Genomic DNA, 22,111 nt, shown 5'->3' on the forward strand with positions numbered 1-22,111 from the left:
AATCAAAGATACCATCAATACCACTATCACAAACACCATCAGGATAATCAACACCATTACTATCCCTTTATCACCATTTTCACCATCACTATTATAATGCCATGACCATAACTGACTTCATTGCATCATTGATATCCCTACCACCAACACTGTCACCATTATTAACACCATCACCAACACTAACACTCTCACTAACATCATCACTATCACAATGCCATGTCAATAATTGACTTCATTGCATCATTGATATTACTACCACCAACAGTGTCACCCTTATTAACACCATCACCAACACTAACACTCTCACTAACATCATCACTATCACAATGACATGACCATACTTGACCTCACCACATCATTGATATCACTACCACCCACACCCTCACCATAATCACCACCACCACCACATTACCAATACCGATATTATAATCAACACTATCACCAACACAATTACCATAATCATCACCTTCGATATCACTGACACCAACACTATCACCTCAACCTAAACCAGCATCAACATCACCATACCACCAACACCATTACCTAAAGCACCACCAACATAATCACCATCATCATTATTAACAAAATTGTTATATTCAACACTGTAGCCATCACCAGCACCACCACTCATATATGGGTGTACGGTTCTTTATCCATTCAAATGAACCTAAAACTGGTTCTCCAAAAAAAACCCTTCTTAGCTCCATTTGGCTCATCCTTACAAAAGCGAAGAGGCTGCAGTCTGATTTTCACACTCACACACACACACACACACACACACACACACACACACACACACACACACACACACACACACAATTACACCTGTTAACACACGGACTATTACACACCAGCCCCAGGGTTACCACTCATCATTAAATGGAATCTGGTTTCTATTATAAGCACAGCTTCACACACACACACACACACATGCACACACACACACACACACACATAGACACACACACGACTGCCCACATCTTCGGAGCAGTCACACATGTCAACTTTATCATGCATGTCCAAGATCAAAACACTGAGAGTGAGAGAGAGAGAGAGAGAGAGAGAGGGAGAGAGAGGGAGAGAGAGAGAGAAAGAGAGAGAGAGAGAGGGAGAGAGGGAGAGAGAGAGAGAGAGAGAGAGAGAGAGAGAGAGAGAGAGAGAGAGAGAGAGAGTAATTCAGCAAAAATCCACCACTTCAAGACACATCTAGTAATTCAGCAGTTTTTTATAGATTCAGTATTTTATGGTGGATTTAGTATTTCAGGATAATTCAAGTTGAATCCAGTAGATTCAAGATCAGATCAGCACTTAGATTCAGATTCAGTAGTTTAGGGTAAAGTCAGTAGTTCAGAACAAAGAGATTGTTTTATTGCAGTGTCAGTAGTTCAGAACAGGCTCAGTAGTTAATATACTGTAATTCTAGCATGTAGTATTGCTGAATTCAGTAGTTTGGATAGATTCTGCTGATTAAACCCAATACATTTGAGCACAATTCACCCTTTAGTATTTATATTCAGCAATTCACAGACAGTTTCTGGTTGATTTAAAAGTTAGAAGACATTCTGAATTTTAGGGCAAAGTCAGTAGTTTAGAAGAGATTTGAGATTTTGGGCTAATTCCAGTAGTTTCAAAATGTATGGACTACTTAAAGTCCAATTTATCATATGATTGGCAGTTTATTTTTTCCAGTATGAAAAAAATCAGTAGTTCATGACATATTCAAATGCTTAATCTGAATCAGTACTCCAGGATAAACTTGATAGTTCAGGATTATTTTAGTATTTCAGTGTACATTCAGTAGTGAATAATTCACAGTAAATTCAGTAGTTCAGGATACTACTGAATTCTCTACACAGAGTAGAGTGCACAGTTCAGACTGTATTCAGTAATTCAGAAAAAACATAGATCACAGTACAATTGGATGTTTGTGATATATATTATTAAATGTTAAATATAATATTAAATGTATCAGTTGAGGCTATAGTCAGTAGTTCTGAATATTACATTTATTATTTGAGGGTATATCCAGTAGTTTTGAATATAACATGTATTACTTCAGGGTATATTCAGTATTTCTAGTCAGATTCTTTAGTTCAGGATGGATTTAGCAGTTTAGAATGAATGCAGCAGTTTAGGATGAATTCAGTAGTTTAACAATAAATCAATAGTCAGATCAGATATCAGATCTGCTTCCATATCTCTGTCTCTCCTTCAGATACACTCCATCTAACTGAAGTCGAGGAGGACGAGAGGAAAAGAAGGAGAAAGGTGAAAATCTTCAGACGGCCTTCACAGTGCCGTCTCCAGCACCGGCCAAGACGACGCGCCAGCAGAGCCCAGACTGACCTATATTCTTGGCTGGCAGCGTGTGCGTGTGTGTGTGTGTGTGTCACAAAGACTCATTGTAACCTGCCTGTGTTTTACTGAAGGGAATATAGCATTGTAAGACAGCCTTAATTTTTCAAAATCTCTAAAAAACAGAGCGCTGTAGAGGAAATGTAGATAGAAATACATCAGTACATCTTTAACCATCTGCAGGTTGAGATAAACGTATGTGATTTTACTAGCACAATCAATATGACCAATTATTATCACCACCATCACTACCTATCACCATCACTATCATCAACACCACCATCAACAACATTATCTACACCACTATCATCATCACTATCATCAATATCACTATCACCAACACATTATCACTTTCATCAATAACACCACCATCACTAACACCAGCATCCCCATCGTCATCAACACCACTATCACCATCACTATCATCAACACCACCATCAACAACACTATCTACACCACTATCATCAACACCACCATCAACAACACTATCTACACCACTATCACCATCACTATCATCAACACCACCATCAACAACACTATCTACACCACTATCACCATCACTATTATCACTATTATCAACATCACTATCACCAACACATTATTTTTTGTTTTTTTGTCCTATGATAACGTGTAAGGTGACCTTGAGTGCCAAGAAAGGCGCCCTCAAATAAAATGTATTATTATCACTTTCATCACTAACACCAGCATCCCCATCACCATCACTGTCATCTTCAACACCACCATCCCCAACACCACCATCACCAACACCATCATCACAATCACTTTCATGAATAACACCATCAACAACACCAAAACCACACACTTCTTCACCAACACACCAGCAGCGTATCTCAACCTTTTTTCTATCACCCTTCAAAGGTATGCAAAATTTCAAGGCAACCCAGTTTACAATGTATTAGAAACATACACTCTGCCTTTAGCTGACTGTCCAGGACTTACACTCTGTGGGAAACCTGAGCTCAGGATGATGCACACAACCCTATTCTAGCTGGAATGGATGAGAGACAGACACTGAGCTCCTGGTCCACAGCCTTCAGAAGTTCCCTGAACTTGTTCTTGATATAAGTTAGGCTTGAAAATCTCAGTTCACACAAGCATGTCATAGAGAAGAGCAGAAGAATTGCAGCAACAGCACAACGTGAAAGTACTGGATACTCCGCCTCCAAAGATATCCAAAACCTGTCCAAACCCACGTCTTAAAATTTTATTTGTGATGTTCGATCTTCCCTGATCTCTGCCTGTTGTTTCAGTCTTTTGAACTTCCTATTGCACATGAACTCTAAGGGTCTCAGACCCGGTCAAACTGCTGAGAAGTTTTCTGTAAATCTTTCATTGAGCATTTTTTTTTCAGATGCTGAGAGATAAGGTCAGAAAACGTGCTGCTGTCCGAATGTTCACTGCATGAGGGAAACACCTCAAACCTGCCCTGTTCAATAAATGAGCGACAGAGTGTGAGCTTAGATCTGAAGACACGCAATTGGTCAGACGAGGAAACTCAAGTCATCATACTGTCTTTTCTTGGTCTTGCTGTTGACCTCTGCTACATTTGCTGGCTGAACTACTGCAGGATGTGGAAGTTGATGGCTCAGATTCAGAGATATCTGATACTGCAGCCTTTCTTTAAAAAAAAAAGTTCTTAAAAAAGTTCATTCTAGCTAGCTTAGCTCTCGTGGTAGGAAAAACATCACATAGAAAAAAACACTGTTTTAACCAAATTTATTATCACCAACTTCTTTACCACCACCATCACCAACTTATTCACCACCACCTCCATTAACACATAACCTTCACCAAACCACACCATTGCTGAAATCAACGGCAAAACCAAGACCTTTGATCACCATCACCAACACTATCACAACTTATTAACCAAAATCACCACCACCACCATTAACATCATGTTCACCAACAAAACACCTCAACCAACAGCACTGCAAACTTCTCTACCAACAGCATAGCCTTCACCAAACCACACCATTGCTAAAATCAACGGCAAAACCAAGACCTTTGATTATCACCAACATTACAATCATCACCAACACCATCTTCAACTTCTTCACCAAAACCAACTCCATCACTGAAATTAACACCAAAATAACACCATCAAATTTATTACCAACACAATACATCAAAGTTCAAAGCTATTAGTAAAACCAACATCAACATTACCAATACAATTAACATCACCAACACCACTGCCATCACCAACATGATCAACAACTACTTAACCAAAATCATCACTAACTTTTTCACCACCACCATTAACATCATGTTTACCATCAAAACCAAGACCTTTTATCATCAGCAGCATTATGGTCATCAACAACACCATCTCCAACTTCTTTTGCAATGAACACCAAATTAACACCATCAACTTTGTTACCAACACAATACATTCAAAATCAATATTAGGAAAATCAACATCAACATCTCCAACACTATCACCATCACCAACATCACTGCCATCACCAACACAATCACCAACTTCTTAACCAAAATCATCCCCATCTTTTTCACCAACACCACCATTAACATTATGTTTACCAACAAAACACCACAACCAACAGCACCACAAACCTCTGTACCAACATCATAGCCTTCAAACACCAAAATAACACCATCAAGTTTGTTACTAACACAATACATCAAAATCAACACTATCAGTAAAACCAACATCAACATTTCCAACATCACCAACACTATCACAACTTCCTAACCAAAATCATCACCAACACCCCCAACACAAACACAATTCACCAAAAAACAACTCCATTACTGAAATTAACACCAAGTTTGTTACCAACACAATACATCAAAGTTCAAAGCTATCAGTAAAACATCACCAATACAATCAACATCACCATCATTATTAACAACACAAACTTCACAAAAACCAACTCCATTACTGATATTAACAACAAAATAACACCATCAAGTTCGTTACCAACACAATACAATAAAAAAATCAACACTATCAATAAAACCAACATCATTTCCAACATTTCCAACATCATCAACATAACCAACACCACTGCCATCACCAACACTATCACAACTTCCTAACCAAAATCACCCCAACACCACCAACACAACCATCATTATCCACAACACACAATTCACCAAAAACCAACTCCATCACTGCAATTAACACCAAAATAACACCATCAAGTTTTTTACCAACACAATACATCAAAGTTCAAAGCTATCAGTAAAACATCACAAATACAATTAACATCACCATCATTATTAACAAAACAAACTACACCAAAACCAACTCCATCACTGAAATTAACATCAACATAACACCATCAAGTTTGTTACCAACCAAATACATCAATATAAACACTTTCAGTTGAACCAACATCACCAACACCATTTACACCACCAACATGAACTTTATTATCAACAACACACAATTTCCCAGGTCAAAACCATCCATTAAAACCAAGAGCATTACAATCAACCACACCACAACTAGTGTCATCCTCATCATCACCAACTTCAAAATCACAACATAATTGTCATCAACACCAAAACCAACACCATTCCCAGCATTGCCAAACATCATCATGACCAACATCATCGCCATCACCAAACCCTTTAATACCAATACAATCTTTATAAACATCAATAATAACACCTTCATCAACACTGACAACAGTGAACCATCACTATTGTTATCAGTGGCACCATCACTAATACCATCACTAATACCATCACTAATACCATCACTGAAACTCTGCTGTAATTTCACTTGCTTTATGCATCACTTGCAACAATAATCACAGATAATAACATATAAACAAGATATGAAATGTATTGTAACTAATGTATTATTATATAATTATATGATATGTCTGCTGTCTTGAGCAGATTTCAGGTGATGTCACTGGTTTCCTGCATTGTGTGATCAGGGTGTTGTGAAGAGTGAAGCACATTTCTGGAACGAATCTCCCTGGGGACACTGTTAGCGTAGCCGTTAGCGTAGCCAAGTACTGTTAGCATAAAGCCTCTAAAGCCCAGCGCTACTTTAAATAATCACACACTCCTGAGCACTCCTGCTAACCGTGTGTGTGTGTGTGTGTTGGTGTGTACTTTACAAGCCTCTCAAGACAATTACATGCAGTATTTTGTATAATTACATCCACTTACTGCTAATAACACCAAATATATTTAGTGTGTGTGTGTTGAACTTGTAGTCTCTCTGCAGTTGTTTAATTTGAGTAACTTTTTTGTGTGTGTGTGTGTTGCCCTTGTCCAATTTGCATTTAAGAGTAGTTGAAAATAATGTGATAGGTGGTGAGGTGTGTATGTGTGTGTATGAAGAGCACAATGCTGCAGTTAAAAACAAAAAACAAAGAATAAACATGAATAAACAAGCTGTAATATAAGTACACTATTTGTCCAAGTATTAATGGACACTAATCCATTAATGTTCAATCCTTCATCTATCAATCTTCTCCACCCTTTCATCCTTCCATCCATTCACCCACCCAACCACCCATCCATACATCCATCCGTACACCTGCCCTTTCACCAATCCATCCATACATACCCCCTCTTATACATCCCTCCAACAAACCAAATCAATCCTTCCTACCTCCACTGATCTTCCTCTCCATCCATCAAGCTATTCTTCTGTATATCAACACATTAATCTTCAAATCTATCCCATAATGCATCAACGAGTGATAAATTATACATCTATCCACCCATTTTTCATTTCTCTATCCATGAATCCTTCCAACCACCCTTCCCCATCCATCCATCCATCCATCCATCCATCCATCCAACATCCCTCCTTCTTTTCTCACATTTATTGACCCATCCATTTGTCCTTCCACCCATCCATCCATTAATCCATGTTTTCCATCCATCTACCAGTTCAATCCTACATCTTTTAATCTATTCATCTGTTCATTCATCTATTCATCTGTACCTCCACCCATCCATCTATCCATTCATCCATCCATCCATCCATCCATCCAACATCCCTCTGTCTTTTCTCACATCCATTGATCCTCCCCTCCATCCATGAGGTTATTCTTCCACCCATCCATTTGTCTTTCTACCCGTCTATCCCTCCATCAATCCACCCTTTCATCCATCCATCCATCCATCCATCCATCCACCTCTTATGCATGTTTCCCCTATCCTTCCAACAAACCTTCAATCAATCCTTCCCACACTTACTGATCTTCCTCTCCATCCATCAAGCCATTCTTCTATCCGTCAACCCATCCATCCTCAGATATATCTCTTAATCCATCCATGAGTCTACTTTTCCATTCATTCATTAATACACTTATTCATTTGTCATTCTACCCATCCATTCATTAATCCATGTTTTCTATCCATCTACTAGTGCAGTCCTCCATCTTTCAATATATCCATCTGTTCATTCATCCTTTCATCTGTACATCCATCCATCCACCCATCCATCATCCATTTGGTTAATCATATATCTCTTCACCGATTCTCTATTCATAACCCCTCTTACACATCTTTCCCCTATTCTTCCAACAATCCTTTCATCAGTCCGTGCCACATCCATGGATCCTTCCCTCCATTCATAAAGCTATTCTTTCAACCATCCATTTGTCCCTCTACCTATCTATTCCTCCATTAATCCATGCTTTTTTCCTTACATCCATCGACCCACCCACTCACATAACCACCCGTTCATCCATCCATCCATCCATCCATCCATCCATCCATTCACCTGCCCTTTCACCAATCCATCCATACATTCATACCTCTCTTATGCATCTTTCCCCTTTCCTTCAATCAATCCTTCCCACATCCACTGATCTTTCCCTCCATCCATCAAGCCATTCTTCTGTACATCAACCCATCCATCCTCAGGTCTATTTCGTAACCCATCCATGATTATATTCTTCCATCCATCAATTAATCCGCACATCTGTTTGTCCTTCTACCCATCCATCCATTAATCCACATTTTTCCATCCATCTACCAGTTCAATCCTCAGTGTATCAATCTATCCATCTGTTTGATAAATCATATGTCTCTCCACCCATACCTCTGTCCATTAATTCTTTCAACCCACCAACCTTTCCACCTGCCCTTTCACCTATACATGCATACATTCATAATTCCTTTTATCCATTCTTCCCCTATTCTTTCAACAATCCTTCTATCAGTCCTTCCCACATTAATTGATCCTCCCCTCCATCCATCAACCATCCACCCTTCCATCTATCCGCACCTTTCCATCCCTCTAATAATTTAGTCCTCCATCTATCAATCCATTCATCTATACACCCATAAGTCTATTCTTCCACCCATCCAATTGTCCATCCATCCATCCATTCACCCATCCATCCACGTTTCTATCCATCTACTTTCTACATCCTCTCATCAACCACCGCACATCCTTCAATTTTCCTGCTATCTGTCCATTTTACATCCATTTATCCACCCTTCCACCCACAATCAATTCTTCTTTTCATGAGCCTATCCATCCTTCCATCTATTCATATGTCACGTTCATCCACCCACCTATTCATTAATTCATCCACCCCTATCTTTCCATTGATCTATCAGTTCACTCTTCCATCTATCAATTAATTAATTAATTAATTCATTCATTTATCAATCCACCGTTCCATTATCCATCTATACTTCATTTCTTCAATGCTGTGTTGGTCTGACTGTAAGGTCACACTGTGTTTCTGAAGCATTTTATACTGTAGACTCTCCCTAAAGAGAGAAGAATGAGAGAGAGAGCAAATCATCACATACGCGTCAGTGTGTGTGAGTGTGTGTGTGTGTGTGTGTGTGTGTGTTAGAGTATTGAAGCTGTTTGACCAGCCTAATTCCTCGTTTCCTCTTTAATGAGCTTCTAATCAAAGTGCCATTTCCTATCGCTCGGCTAAAGAGCGGCGAGAAGAAAAGAGTCAGACAAACACGAGTCAGAACAAAGAGAGCGGAAGAGCGACAGAAAAAAGCCCGGCTTTCAGCGGAGGGTAAGAGCAGCTTCATAACAGAGCGCTGTCGTAACTAACGGCTAAATGACAGAAGCTCATTCCCCTCAGAAAATAACACTGCAGGAGCCTGAGGCCTTAATACCTCACACTCACAGAGCTGTAAAACACAGCTCATATATATAAACTCAGCTTATATAAACTCAGCATCTTTAAAAACAGCCCATATGAACTCATATATAGTGCTGTAAAAAGTATTTGCCCCTACAATTTTTTTTTTGCATTCATATCATACTTACATTTTTTAGATTAACAAACACATTTTAATATCAGAAAAAGATAATCTGAGTAAATATAAAAAGCACTTTTAAATGATGATTTCATTTATTTAAGGAAAAAGCTCCAAATTTGGACAGATGTTGCAATTTGGAGGGAATTCTAAGTCACATATCCACCAAAAAACAAGATTGGTTTAATATTAACCTCCAACATTAGACAGATGTTGAAAATTGGAAGAAATTCAAAGTAACATATCCATCAAAGAAAAAGATCGAGTTTATATTAAGCTTTGCTGTTAGACAGATGTTGCAATTTGGAGGGACTTTAAATCAAAATATCCATCAAAAATCAAGAATGGGGTAATATTAAGCTCCAACTTTAGACAGATGTTGTAATTTGGAGGGAATTTTACGTGACATATCTATCAAAAATCAAGATTGGGTTGGCATTAAGCTTCACTGTTGGGCAGATGTTGAATTTTGGAGGGAATTCTAATTCACATATCCATTAAAAAACAAGATTGAGTTAATATTAAGCTCCAACATTGGACAGATGTTGTAATTTGGAGGGAATTCTAAGTTGCATATCCATAAAAAAACTAGATTGGGTTAATACTAAGCCTGAACATTTGACAGATGTTATAATTTGGAGGGAATTCAAAGTCACATATCCATCAAAAAACAAGATTGAGTTAATATTAAGCTCCAACGTTGGACAGATGTTGAATCATGGAGGGAATTTTAAGTCACATATCTATCAAAAAACAAGATTGAATTGATATTAAACTTCACTGTTGGATCGATGTTGTAGTTTGGAGGTAATTCTAACTCAGATATCCATCAAAAATCAAGATTGAGTTGATATTAAGCTCCACTGTTGGACAGATGTTGCAATTTGGAGGGAATTCTAAGACACATATCCATCAAAAAACAAGATTGGGTTAATACTAAGCCCGAACGTTGGACAGATGTTGAATCTTGGAGGGAATTCTGAGTTACATATCCATAAAAAAACAGGATTGAGTTGAAAAAAGCTCCAATGTTGGACAGATGTTGTATTTTCTAAACAAAGTGACCTGCAGTGAGTGTTGGTAGGTGTTTCTAATAAATTTGCCACCAGTGAGAGAAATCCCAAGGTAGGTACTGTAGGTGTTTCTACTAAAGTGGCCAGTGAAGGGAATTGAGCAGGATAAGGATGTGTGCTTTGTTTGAGTACACTTCAGATAAGATCACAAGGGACTGAAGAGAACGAGGAAAAGAAGGAAAACAAAAGAATGAGGGCGGGCGGGAGACCATTACTCAGTGTGTGTGTGTGTGTGTGTGTTTGTGTGTGTGTGTGTGTGTATGTGTGTGTGTGTAGAGCATATGTTGTTGTTGTTTCTATCATCCTGACTCTGGTCCCAGATGTAGGTTGAAAGGGCTTCCACCTCTATTACTTTTCTACCTTGTGCGTGTGTTTGTCAGTGTGTGTGTGTGTGTGTGTGTGTGTGTTTTTGTCAGTGTGTGTGTGTGTGCGAGCAAATTCCTGTGTGAAATAGAGGCAGGGTCTTCTCACTGACACCTCCATTAACAGCCCTGTCCATCAACTACGCTGGCTCCGCCCCTTCCTCCGGCTGAGTGACCATGTCATTAGTAAACGCCTCGCTGATTGACAGCTCACTCAGCCAGTTACGACATCAATCCACAAATGACTGATAGGTACAATGACCCCATCCGCCCATTTCCCACACATACACACACACTGACAAACACACACACACACACACACACATACTCTGACAGAAATACTTCCAATATCCCATAAAAAGTTTGGCTTCAATTCCGAACTAAACAGAAAAATCACAGCTGTAAAACTCACAATCTGTCAAAACCAATGAAAATTTTAAAAAAGTATGGAGGTAAAGCCACCACAGGTCTGGCAACTCTGTTGGCTGGTCGCAGTATGATGTGTAGCCCCACCCATCCCCATATGCATTAATAACAAAGCAGCCCCGCCCCCTTTTATCTAATTTTTCTCCTCTGATACCAACAGTTAGTTTTCCCTGTGCTAATATTGACACATTTTTTTTGCTATATCCTAGGAAGGCGGGGCTCCACTTAGGAAGGACCCCTTAGAAAGTGATTGACAGGCAGCCTTGGCTGGAACAGAGAATCTGTATTACAGGAAAGTAGCTGAGCTGTAGTCAAGCTGCCAGGAAAATAGCTAGTTACAGTTGCAAGAAAAAGTATGTGAACAAAAGAGCTCTCAGAAGACCTACGTTCAAAAATTGCTGACTTGCATTAAGCTGGAAAGGGTTTATAAAAAGTATCTCTAAAAGCCTTGATGTTCACGTGTCCACGGTAAGACAGACAGACGCTCTACAAATGGAGAGAGTTCAGCACTGTTGCTACTCTCTCTAGGCGTGGTAAAGTCCTGTAAAGATGACTGCAAGAGCACAGCACAGAATGATCAATGAGGTGAGGAAGAATCCTAGAGAGTCAGCTGAAGGCTTACAGAAATCTCTGACACATGCTAACATTTTTATTGACAAATCTACAATAAGGAAAACATCTATGAGTACAGGAAACGTTTGGTTGAGGTTATTGCAAAGGAGGTTATAAACCAGTTATAAAATCCAAAGGTTCACATATTTTTCCACGCTGCACTGTGCATGTTAATGTGTTCAATATCACATTTATTATCTGGTCTAAATCAAATACAAATACAGTTTTAAACATTATTTTCTTCTTCATTAAGGAGCAGCTAATGGGTTAATAAACTGGGCTGTAGTAGCTTTGGTTCGTTGGTCAAAATAATTTTATGAAAATGCAACTTTTAATGTTGGGATATTACACTTTCTGGACAAACTAGAGAAACCAGGAATCCAGGGGAAAATCATCTCAGCTTCTGGTTCCTTTAAGCTATGCTTTAAACTCAATGAAGGCAGTCTGAGACACAAAACCACCGTATCCATGCTATAGTATACTCAGTAATTGGTCAAATACTGCATCAGCTGCCTGAGCATTCCCATGTTCTTCTTCAGGGCAGTTGAATGATCTGCCCGCTGTATCCCAGGGCATGCTGGGAACTGTTCTCTAAAGTGTTATCTAAACCAAAAGTTTAACAACTGCATTAATAATAATTGTCCTCGATTCTTTCCTGAACCTGTGGCGATTCAGTTCATAACCTCTCAACACTAAATTGAGGGAAACTGTGGGGCACGCCGGTTCTGGACAAATTGAAAAACAAGAAAAAAAGAAAAGAAAAGAAAAAAAAAACATCTCACAGATGGAAGAGCAGGTCACCTTGGAGAAATGAGGTCTCCACAAATCTCAGAAACAGCAGGAAGAGGACTGACCATGAATAGCAACAGGCTATACTGCACTGCTGGGCCCAGACGGCTCCATTGTACAATGGCTGACTATAGAAACTTCACACTAGATCTCAAGCAGCTTGGATTGTGCGCCTCTCCAATGTTCCTCCAGACCTGGGCTGCGTCCGAAATCGCGTACTTAAGCAGTACGTACTGGATTGGGGTGAGTACGCACTGCTCGTCGAGCAAAGCAGTACGCTTTTTCAGTACGCCAGACCGCAGTACGCACGCAGCCTCGGACGCACTACATCCACCATCTTACCTCTGACGCCCTTTCACCTCTCACCCCTCCTAACCAGCGGCACACTTTACAGAGCTTTACCCTAATCAATTTCATTAAAATCCCCTCATTAATCAGCTCTTATTAATAAATAAACCCCCAAACTGTCCTATTTAATAAACACTGACTGTAAATAAAACTTAAAATTAATATTTCCTCAAATATGAAATATTTAATAATAAATATGAACAGACTGTTTAATATTCATGAAGTATATTAATAATACTTGCTTATGCAACAAAACAATTATCAAAAAGTTTCAAAGATAAATACCAAAATGTTAATTAATTCCTGCCTTTCCATTTCACCTCAGAATTTCCTTTTCTAGCATAAATATTTAAACACATGATTCTTATTGTTATACATTATCTTTTACTGACTGCATTAAACATAAAGGCAACATATATGCATTACTGATGTAAATAAAATATGCTAGAACCAGTCAGTTTCGGGAAAACTGGGGATCATATTTGGCAATAAAATGTAAATTAAAAAAATATTTTAGTTATTTTATTTAATAATTTTCCCTCACTTGCATATTTACACAAATACATTTCCCACAAAATACAAGAATGACAAGTCTTTAAAGTAGCTTTATTTATTTTTTTTATTCATTGTTCATTTTTCTCCCTCTCTTCATCTTCATCCTCTCGAGTAGGAAGGATAGTTGAATCTGAAACACACACAGATTAAAACAGTTTAGCTTGGTCATTAAACAAATATAATATAAATTCTGAACAACATAAAAGTCTTACCATCCTGACTGGTTAGCTATTTAATAAAACTAAATAAAATGGTCAGATTTGGGTTATAATTTATTAATGTGATTTTTGGCAACCAGTCTGTCTGTCTGTTGAAAAGCCTTTCTGATATCAGCAGCCTTTTTTCTCAGATGAGTTTATACAGACTGATCAGTATTAAGTTAAAACTGCCCCAGCTCCTCAGAACTGCAGCAGTATACAGGGCTGTAGTGAGTTAGTAAACGCTGGTGCTGCAGAACAGAAGATTAATAAAGAGTTGTGATAAGTTTAATAACTCTAGCTAAGCTAACTGATCTCAGTAGCACAGGGCTAACGCTGCTCAGTAAAGCAGTTCAGATACGAAAATAAAGATATTCTGTCTGCAACAGCATTAATAACAAACCCACACCCCTATAACTCGCTACTTTAACTTAAACTAACCCTCATAAATCTCTCATTTACAGCCTGATATCACAAACAACCAAAACAGTTTATATATCTGAATCTCCTCACCTCATAAACTTCTCTCTCTCTCTCTCCACTCCTCTCCTCCGCCGCTCCGCCGCTCACTGACGGGTCACTCAGCTCAGCGCGGCTCCCGGTGGATTGTGGGAAATATTAGCGGGTGAAGTGTGCTGGGCTTGTATACTTAAAAATGTCTCCCGGTGCAGTACGTCATCCGGGAACTTTTCGCGTACTCAAACTCGCCTACTGCGCATTCGGACACACTACCCGATCTCGCATACTGCTTTTGCATACTGTTTAGTATGGAAGTACGCGATTTCGGACGCAGCCCTGGGGAACTTTTTTTTTTCAATCGAAATGCAAAATGTACTGATAGTTAGTGATGACTCTGTGTATAATAAATCTATTTATAAAAAACGAGTTTCACTTCTTGAATTGAATCACTAAAATATATGATTTTTTTAGACAAACCTCTACATCAAACAACAAGGATTTCACAGCAAACTAGCTGAATTGTTTCTAATTTGTTCCAGTGGAAATAGCAAAACTTTTGGTCGTTTTAGTCTGCAGTGGTTTTGACTTGGAACTCTCCGTTTGGGCCATTTTGGGACAGTTTTCTTTTTATTAAATAATTTTTGGTACCACTTTAAAATAAGACTACCTTTATAAAGGGGTTATGATTGGTTTATAAAGGAAATTATTACAATTACAATTTAAAACTTAATAATAATCAGTTAATAAATCAATCAATAAATAAATAAATAAATAACAACATGGATAGAAACAGGGGCATAGCAGCAAATTCTGGGCCCTGTACACTCTCAATGTCAGTGGACCCCTATCAATGCCAGCACACAAAGAATGTGAGCAAAAAAAAAAGGAAAAATGAGGTTTTAAGCTACAATCTCTGGCAAAAAAGAATGGCAAAAAGCATAAGCACAATTATTTTTGATTGACATTGAGATCACAGTTATTTAACATGACTATTCATTCAAGGCTTTGGTAACATCATGAATTTATTAAGCGTTGACAATAGCTTTTGAGCACACCACTGAACTGCGATGCTAAAGCTTTTTACCAGATAAAAATAATACACTACTACTACTATTACTAGTGTGCACTTGAGCCTAGAGTGATATGGGTAGGCTATATACACGTTGATATACAGTATGCAGCAGAAATATTGCTAGGTGGATCATTTATTAAGTCAGGCAAGTGAGGCTTGCAGTTCTTTAGATGTTGTTCTGATTTTTTTTTTTTTAGATCTCCTGGATGAGTTGTTCATGCCCTTTTGGAGTAATTTTGGCGGGCTGGTCACTCCTGGGAAGGTTCGCCAGTGTTCCATGTTTTCTCCGTTTGGGAATTAGAGCTCTCAGTGTGGCCTGCTGGAGTCCCAAAGCTTTAGAAAAGACTTCGTATCCTTTTCCAGACTAATTTCTTACATCATGTGTTGCTTTTTGAGTTCTTTCCTAGCTGCTTCATGTTGTCAAACATGTTCTACTTAAGTGATTTCTCGATTCTTCAGGTCTGGCAGTAATCAGGCATAGTTTTGGCTAGTGAGTATGGGAAGGCTATATACACGTTGATATACAGTATGCAGCAGAAATATTGCTAGGTGGATCATTTATTAAGTCTCAGCACATTGTAGACAATAGGCTATAGCACACGTACTGAACCAAAAGGCTAATTAACTTACTTTAAACTTAAGGTAAACAACTTGCATTTAGGCAGCAATTCTACCAGTCAGCATCTCTCTCTCTCTCTCTCTCTCTCTCTCTCTCTTTTTCGAGAACCAACATACCAACGTAAGGGGGGTGGGGGTCGGAGGGGTGGGGGTGCTCTTCCTTGAATACGTGAACAATAATCTCACCTTGTCTTTGCTCATCTCTAACCTCAAGACCGACCACTGCTGATCCTGCTGCTCCAGCTGCTGTGCCAGCGCCACTGTTTGTTTCTGAAACTGGTTAATGTCGATAACTAACGTTAGGCGGCTTTATACTCACAGCCGTAAGCAGACTGGTTGCCAGCTAGCTAAGCTAACAGCTTCACGTGAGCATACAAACTTCAGCAGCAGCTGTCTGGACTGCAGTAACTTTAAATGGACTTTGCATAACAAGCAAACTCGGTTCACCTTACGGAAAGAAAGCCGTCTGATTTCTGCTTTTTGGGCAGATTTGGACTAAACCATTTTGTGCCTCCAATAGGGAGCCCCCAGAATGTCCAATATATTGAGAGGACTCTGAGTAAAGTTCATTCTCTTAGTCGATCTTATCAATATATTTGAAAGATTAATTAATAAATAGTTAATTGGAGGGCCCGATTCAATAATATAAACATCACAAAACAATAAACAAAAAAAATCTGCATTTTTAATTGGCCCCTCTCTCTATTTGGGCCCTGGGTAGTCAGGTCCACTTTTCTCCCCACTACCACACCCATGGATAGAAATGACAACAGTGAGTTGGCAAAGTAAAATGGCAAAGTAGTGATTTCACACTAATTTTTACTGTTAAACCTCAGATCTTTCTAGAAACTGATCTTACTTTGTGTTTTCCATCAATCAGCATTAAACTTGTCATATGAATATATGTGTAAGTATGTTTAACTCTTTACTATAAATTAAATGTCTCAGTTGAGTTAAATGACTAAGCCAACAACGGATCCCTGTTGCCTTTTTAATTGATGAGTGTTGTAACTACTTATCAATGGTTTTAATGCATTTACAACCTAATCACCAATACTTAATAATCTAGTTTATAAACCATTTATAAACCATTTATGGCCAAACTAAACTAAGCAATTACTTGGGGCCTCCAGATAACGACAGGTTAAGATTAAAATTTTGCAGTGTATGGGAAACATTTAAGCAGTATTTTAACTGTCCTAAAGAGTGTATCAATGCTGTGGTTCTTGTCGGCTTTAGGTGAGTCGTAGCTGGATGTGGTTGTTTTTGATGTGCTTGAGGAGGGTTTGGGTTAGGGGATGGGATTTCAGGTGTGAAGGTTAGGGGGGCCCCGGCTGGTGTTGGAGGTGTGTTTGCTTGGGGCCTCCAAGTACCTTGAAACGGCCCTAATTATCACTGACCATGACTGAGGAAGGGAGTCTTGCAGTTTTTTCGATGTTGTTCTGGGTTCTTTTTTTTTAAACAAATCTTCTAGATGAGTTGTTCATGCCCTTATGGAGTAATTTTGGTCAGCTGGTCACTCCTGGGAAGCTTCACCAGTGCTCCGTTCGAGAATTAGAGCTCTGAGTGTGATCTGTTGGAGTCCCAAAGCTTTAGAAATTACTTCGTGACCTTTTCCAGACTAATTTCTTACATAATTTGTTGCTTTTTGAGTTCTTTCATATTTGCTTCATGTTGTCAGACAGGTTCTATTTAAGTGATTTCTTGGTTTTACGGCAGTAATCAGGTATAGTTTTGGCTAGTGAAATTAAACTCAGCTATCCCAAAAATGTGTATAATCACAGTTAGTAAATTAAGTCATCATTTACAAACTACTTTTTTTTTGTATTATTACTTAGGTTATCTAATACAATTATGGTTGCAAAGCAACTGAATTATGTTGCTATCTGATTCGTATTGTTCTTAATTTTAATATATATCCTGTTCCAGTTTGATTGTGGGTTTTTTTGCTTTTTGACTGGATGCATGGTTTTGAACAGCAACAGCTTTTTGCTTATTTTTAACAGAGAACTGAATGGTATGCAAAACTTTTACTTTTTTTTTAAACACACTTTTAATACCCTGCTCAGACAGCTGGAAAGTTAATGGCACAAATATCTGACTCATAGCTGAGGAGTAGTTCTGTTCTTTCGAAGTTGAGTAAAAGCTGGTAAACGTCTCATCGTCTTGTTTAATGAGATATCTAAGAATAGACTGAAGGCATTTCACCATATATACTGTACAATGATAATAAATGTCAACTGTTTTTTCTTTCCATCCTGAAAGCCTTTAAAACACAATGTCACCTCCTCTATTAAACGTGATGCGTTAACTATTCACTTCAGAGACTCTATAACAGCAGCTGCTGGAGGAGGGCGGGGGTGTGTGGAGACATATGGATGTGTTAGAAAGTTTTAAAAAGCTCTCTGTGAGCTTGCCTTTGCATTCTGTGTCAGAAAGTGAAGGTTACCTGATTTTGATGTAATTGACGTTAAACTGCTTCACAAAGTGCCCACACTGATCTCGTTCCAATTAACTTTAAAACTATTTCCACATTGTAGCAGATGGCGATGTTCGCTACCGTAAATCATCCTCAGATTTGCTACAGCTCTGATAAATCCAACCCTGAAAACTTCTTTTTTTGTTTGAGTTTCCTTCCAAGTCAGGAGAACAATCACCTAGAAAAGACTTAACTTAACTTTTTGACACATACACCTCATGGGTGAGTTGACCATGCCCTTTTGTAGTAATTTCAGTAGACTGGTCACACCAGGGAAGGTTCACCAGTGTTCCAGGTTATGTCTATTTGATAATAATAACTCTCACTGGTGTCCATTGGAGTCCTAAATCCTAAGAAATGACTTTGTAACTTTTCTCATCTGTTCTTATTGCTTTTTGGCTTCCTTTATTCATTATAGTAGCAAGAATCAACTTGAAGTTGCCTTCTATTCCTGCACTGCGTTTGACCCAGCAGACCTGGGCTTTCTTTCTGACAGTCTCAGTCTAATCCAGGTTTAAGAGCTACCTCACTGCTACAGAAAATTCAATATCACTTTCCAAGGCTTCCTCGATGAAAGCTGCTGTTTCACGTGGCGTGCCTCAGGGCTCAATTTTAGGTCCAACCCTGTTTAATTTGTACATGCATCTCCTTGGAGAAATTATGCAACCAGCTAGGATTTATTTTAGCAGCTATGTGGGAGATACCCAGCTCTGTGTATATGTGAAGATGGAGCAAAATTAATTGCATGTATCGACTGAATTAATATGAATATGAGTCCGTGTAATAGTTGCAAGCATCGGATTGAACCCCAGAGGCAGATCCCAAAAAAAAAAAAAAAATCCTTACATAAGGAAAAAACCTGTACATGAGAATTAAACCTTACTAAGAGATGATTCCAACTCCAGAGTGCTTGGTCTGATTGTGTGATTCGTTCTTGTCCTTTTCATGCTACAATGATACAACTACACCAAATAACACCTTTCCAATAACATCACGTGGTCCCACGGCAACCATCTATAATATCATGGCAACTACCTAGCAAAAAAGAAAAGGAAACCATTGCAACTGCCTAAAATAGGATTATCATAGCACTTATATTAGAGCAATCACCTACAAAAAACACCATATCATCGCTGTCCAATGAAAAACAAATATCTCCAAAACAGAAACTTTACAAGAGAGAGAGAGATAAACCCTTCTAAACCTTCAATGGAAGTCAATGTAAAAATGTAATTTATTTCAGGTCATTTTAAACTATTCCTACTGGTCCATTCGTTGTCAAATTATGTAGTAAACTAAAAATCGACAAAAATGGAGATACTTGTTTTTTTTATTGGCCAGTGAAGATATGAATGAATGAAGTCACACTTATATAGCACCTTTTTTAGACACTGAAAGATGCTTTACACTCACATTTTCACATTTTGCAAACAACCTTTTATATCCAGCACTTATCCACACACTCACACATCAGTGAGAAGCGACAGCCAATCGTGCACAGCACACTCTCAACCGGAAACAACCTTCCACCTGAAGGACTGCACCAGGTACTGAGTTGACCCAGCAAAGCAGATTTAGAGTATCCAATTCATCTGATCTACATATATATATATATATATATATATATATATATATATATATATATATATATATATATATATATATATATATATATATATATATATATTTGACTGTGGGGGAAACCCATGCAGACACAAGGAGAACATTGAAACTCCACCCAGGACTTGAACCCAGGACCCTGGTGCTGAGAGACAAATGTGTCACCCAAAGTAGAGGAGAAACTTTTGAACTTTAACTTTAATCTATGTACAATTTTGTAAATTATTAATAACAAAATAGATAACTTATTGGTTAATTTAACCTAATGTTTCTAACAAGTTCCAAGGAAAAAAAGAAGAATGCTAAAAAATGTTGGAGCAGCATTAGCATTACCCGCTAACCATGTAAAACCTGCAAAAACACATATATTGCTAAGATAAATGGATTAGTGTAATTTGGTTAGGTGCCTAAAATGTTTGCTCAGTACTGTATATGTTACAAAAAAATGGTAAAAATCGTATTCTTGTAATTATATTCTCTTGGGTAAATTTTTTATTCATCTTTGAGGCACACATCAATTACATCAGCCACTCAGTCATTCATTCATTCATTCATTTAGGACTCCTGTCCTCGGCCTCAGGTGAGCAGATTGTTGAGGATGCAGCGGTGTGTGTCCTCCAGCGAAACATATCACACCAGCTTACAGCTCCTTACACTCCCCGGCTCTTAAACTCCGGCTAGAGTTTAAAATCCTTTCACAGGTCTTAAATCCTGCGCTGGATTTGCACCTGCTTATATATGTCAGTCATGCTTGTATGGTTTGTGGCTAACAGACCCTTCAGATCTAGCGGTGCGGGACTTCTATCCAGTCCGGAGTCAGATCTCCTGCTTTACGCTCTCTGCTGCCAGACGACTCGTGGACCCTTCAATCTCTCCTGTCAGAAGAAAGCCCTGCATGACTGTATACTGTATACTCACTCTTAAATTAGATCCAGCAGCACATTACACTGTCAGACCCAACCTCAAAACAGAAGTGTTGAGTGCGGAATGAAATATAGCTCCTCCTCCAGTGCTTGCTCACACAGACAGCTGTGCACACAGAAAATATATGATAAATACAGAGCAGTGAATATAGAAAACACAGACGCCACAGTTCCATTAGCTTCTGATTTATAGAAAAAAATAAGCTGAAATTGTCCACTATACCTCAACCATACTCTGAGTTAAACCTGCCTTAATATCTATTTTTAATGGCTGATATATTGTTCTACAAATAATTGTGATTTGTGAATTATTATTGTCATTATGAGACTAATTTATGACTTGAATGACTTTATGACATTAAAATAGCACAATCAAGCTATTAAACCATTTTAAAGAGCAATGAACTTTTAATAATTAACAATATAACATAATTATTGTGACTAATGTAAGACTACCCTGCAGTTTCTCAGACTGCCTTAATTGAGTTTACAGCGCAGCCTTAAGAACCAGAAGCAGATATTATTTGTATAAATTCAATTTGTAGATGAACAACATTATTGTCATTTTAAGACAAATTTATGACACTGGTTTTATGATAATTATAAAGGCATAATTAAGCAAATAATCAATTTAAAAAAAGCAATGAACTTTTAATGATTGACAATATTTATATATGTGGATTGTAATATAATAGGGATACACCAAATGAATGGCGAACAAATAATTAAACCAAAAATGACAATTCAGCTGCTGTTTGGGTGAATAAGTGAAAAAGAGTATTTTTTTCCTGATCAGTATAGTTCTTTTTATTGTAGTTTTGTAATTTTTTTTTTTTTTTTTTAAGCAAGACATACATACTTTTAGGGGATTCTATATATGAAATGCATAAAACAGTGGCAAAACTTATGAAATCCTGCAAAAAAACCAAAAACAAAAACAAACATATTGATACTTGGTTTTTAATT

The 22,111-nt window shown here is 38.1% G+C and overlaps 2 protein-coding genes and 1 long non-coding RNA gene across 7 annotated transcripts in view; 1 reads left to right on the top strand and 2 right to left on the bottom strand.

Moving 5' to 3' along the window:
• The window catches only part of sdk2b (sidekick cell adhesion molecule 2b), a 537,061-nt gene that overhangs the window by 146,116 nt on the left and 368,834 nt on the right, over positions 1-22,111 (bottom strand). The gene's annotated exons all lie outside the window — the stretch shown is intronic.
• The window catches only part of rpl38 (ribosomal protein L38), an 888,922-nt gene that overhangs the window by 104,934 nt on the left and 761,877 nt on the right, over positions 1-22,111 (top strand). The window lies entirely within an intron of this gene.
• LOC111194029 (uncharacterized) lies at positions 13,808-14,764 on the bottom strand. The gene is made up of 2 exons (XR_007424308.1): positions 14,488-14,764; positions 13,808-13,907 (listed from the first exon to the last, which is right to left on the bottom strand). It is a non-coding gene; the product is annotated as an uncharacterized LOC111194029 (long non-coding RNA).

The sequence above is a fragment of the Astyanax mexicanus genome, chromosome 15 (assembly GCF_023375975.1).
Source record: "Astyanax mexicanus isolate ESR-SI-001 chromosome 15, AstMex3_surface, whole genome shotgun sequence".
Classification (NCBI taxonomy): Eukaryota; Metazoa; Chordata; class Actinopteri; order Characiformes; family Acestrorhamphidae; genus Astyanax; species Astyanax mexicanus.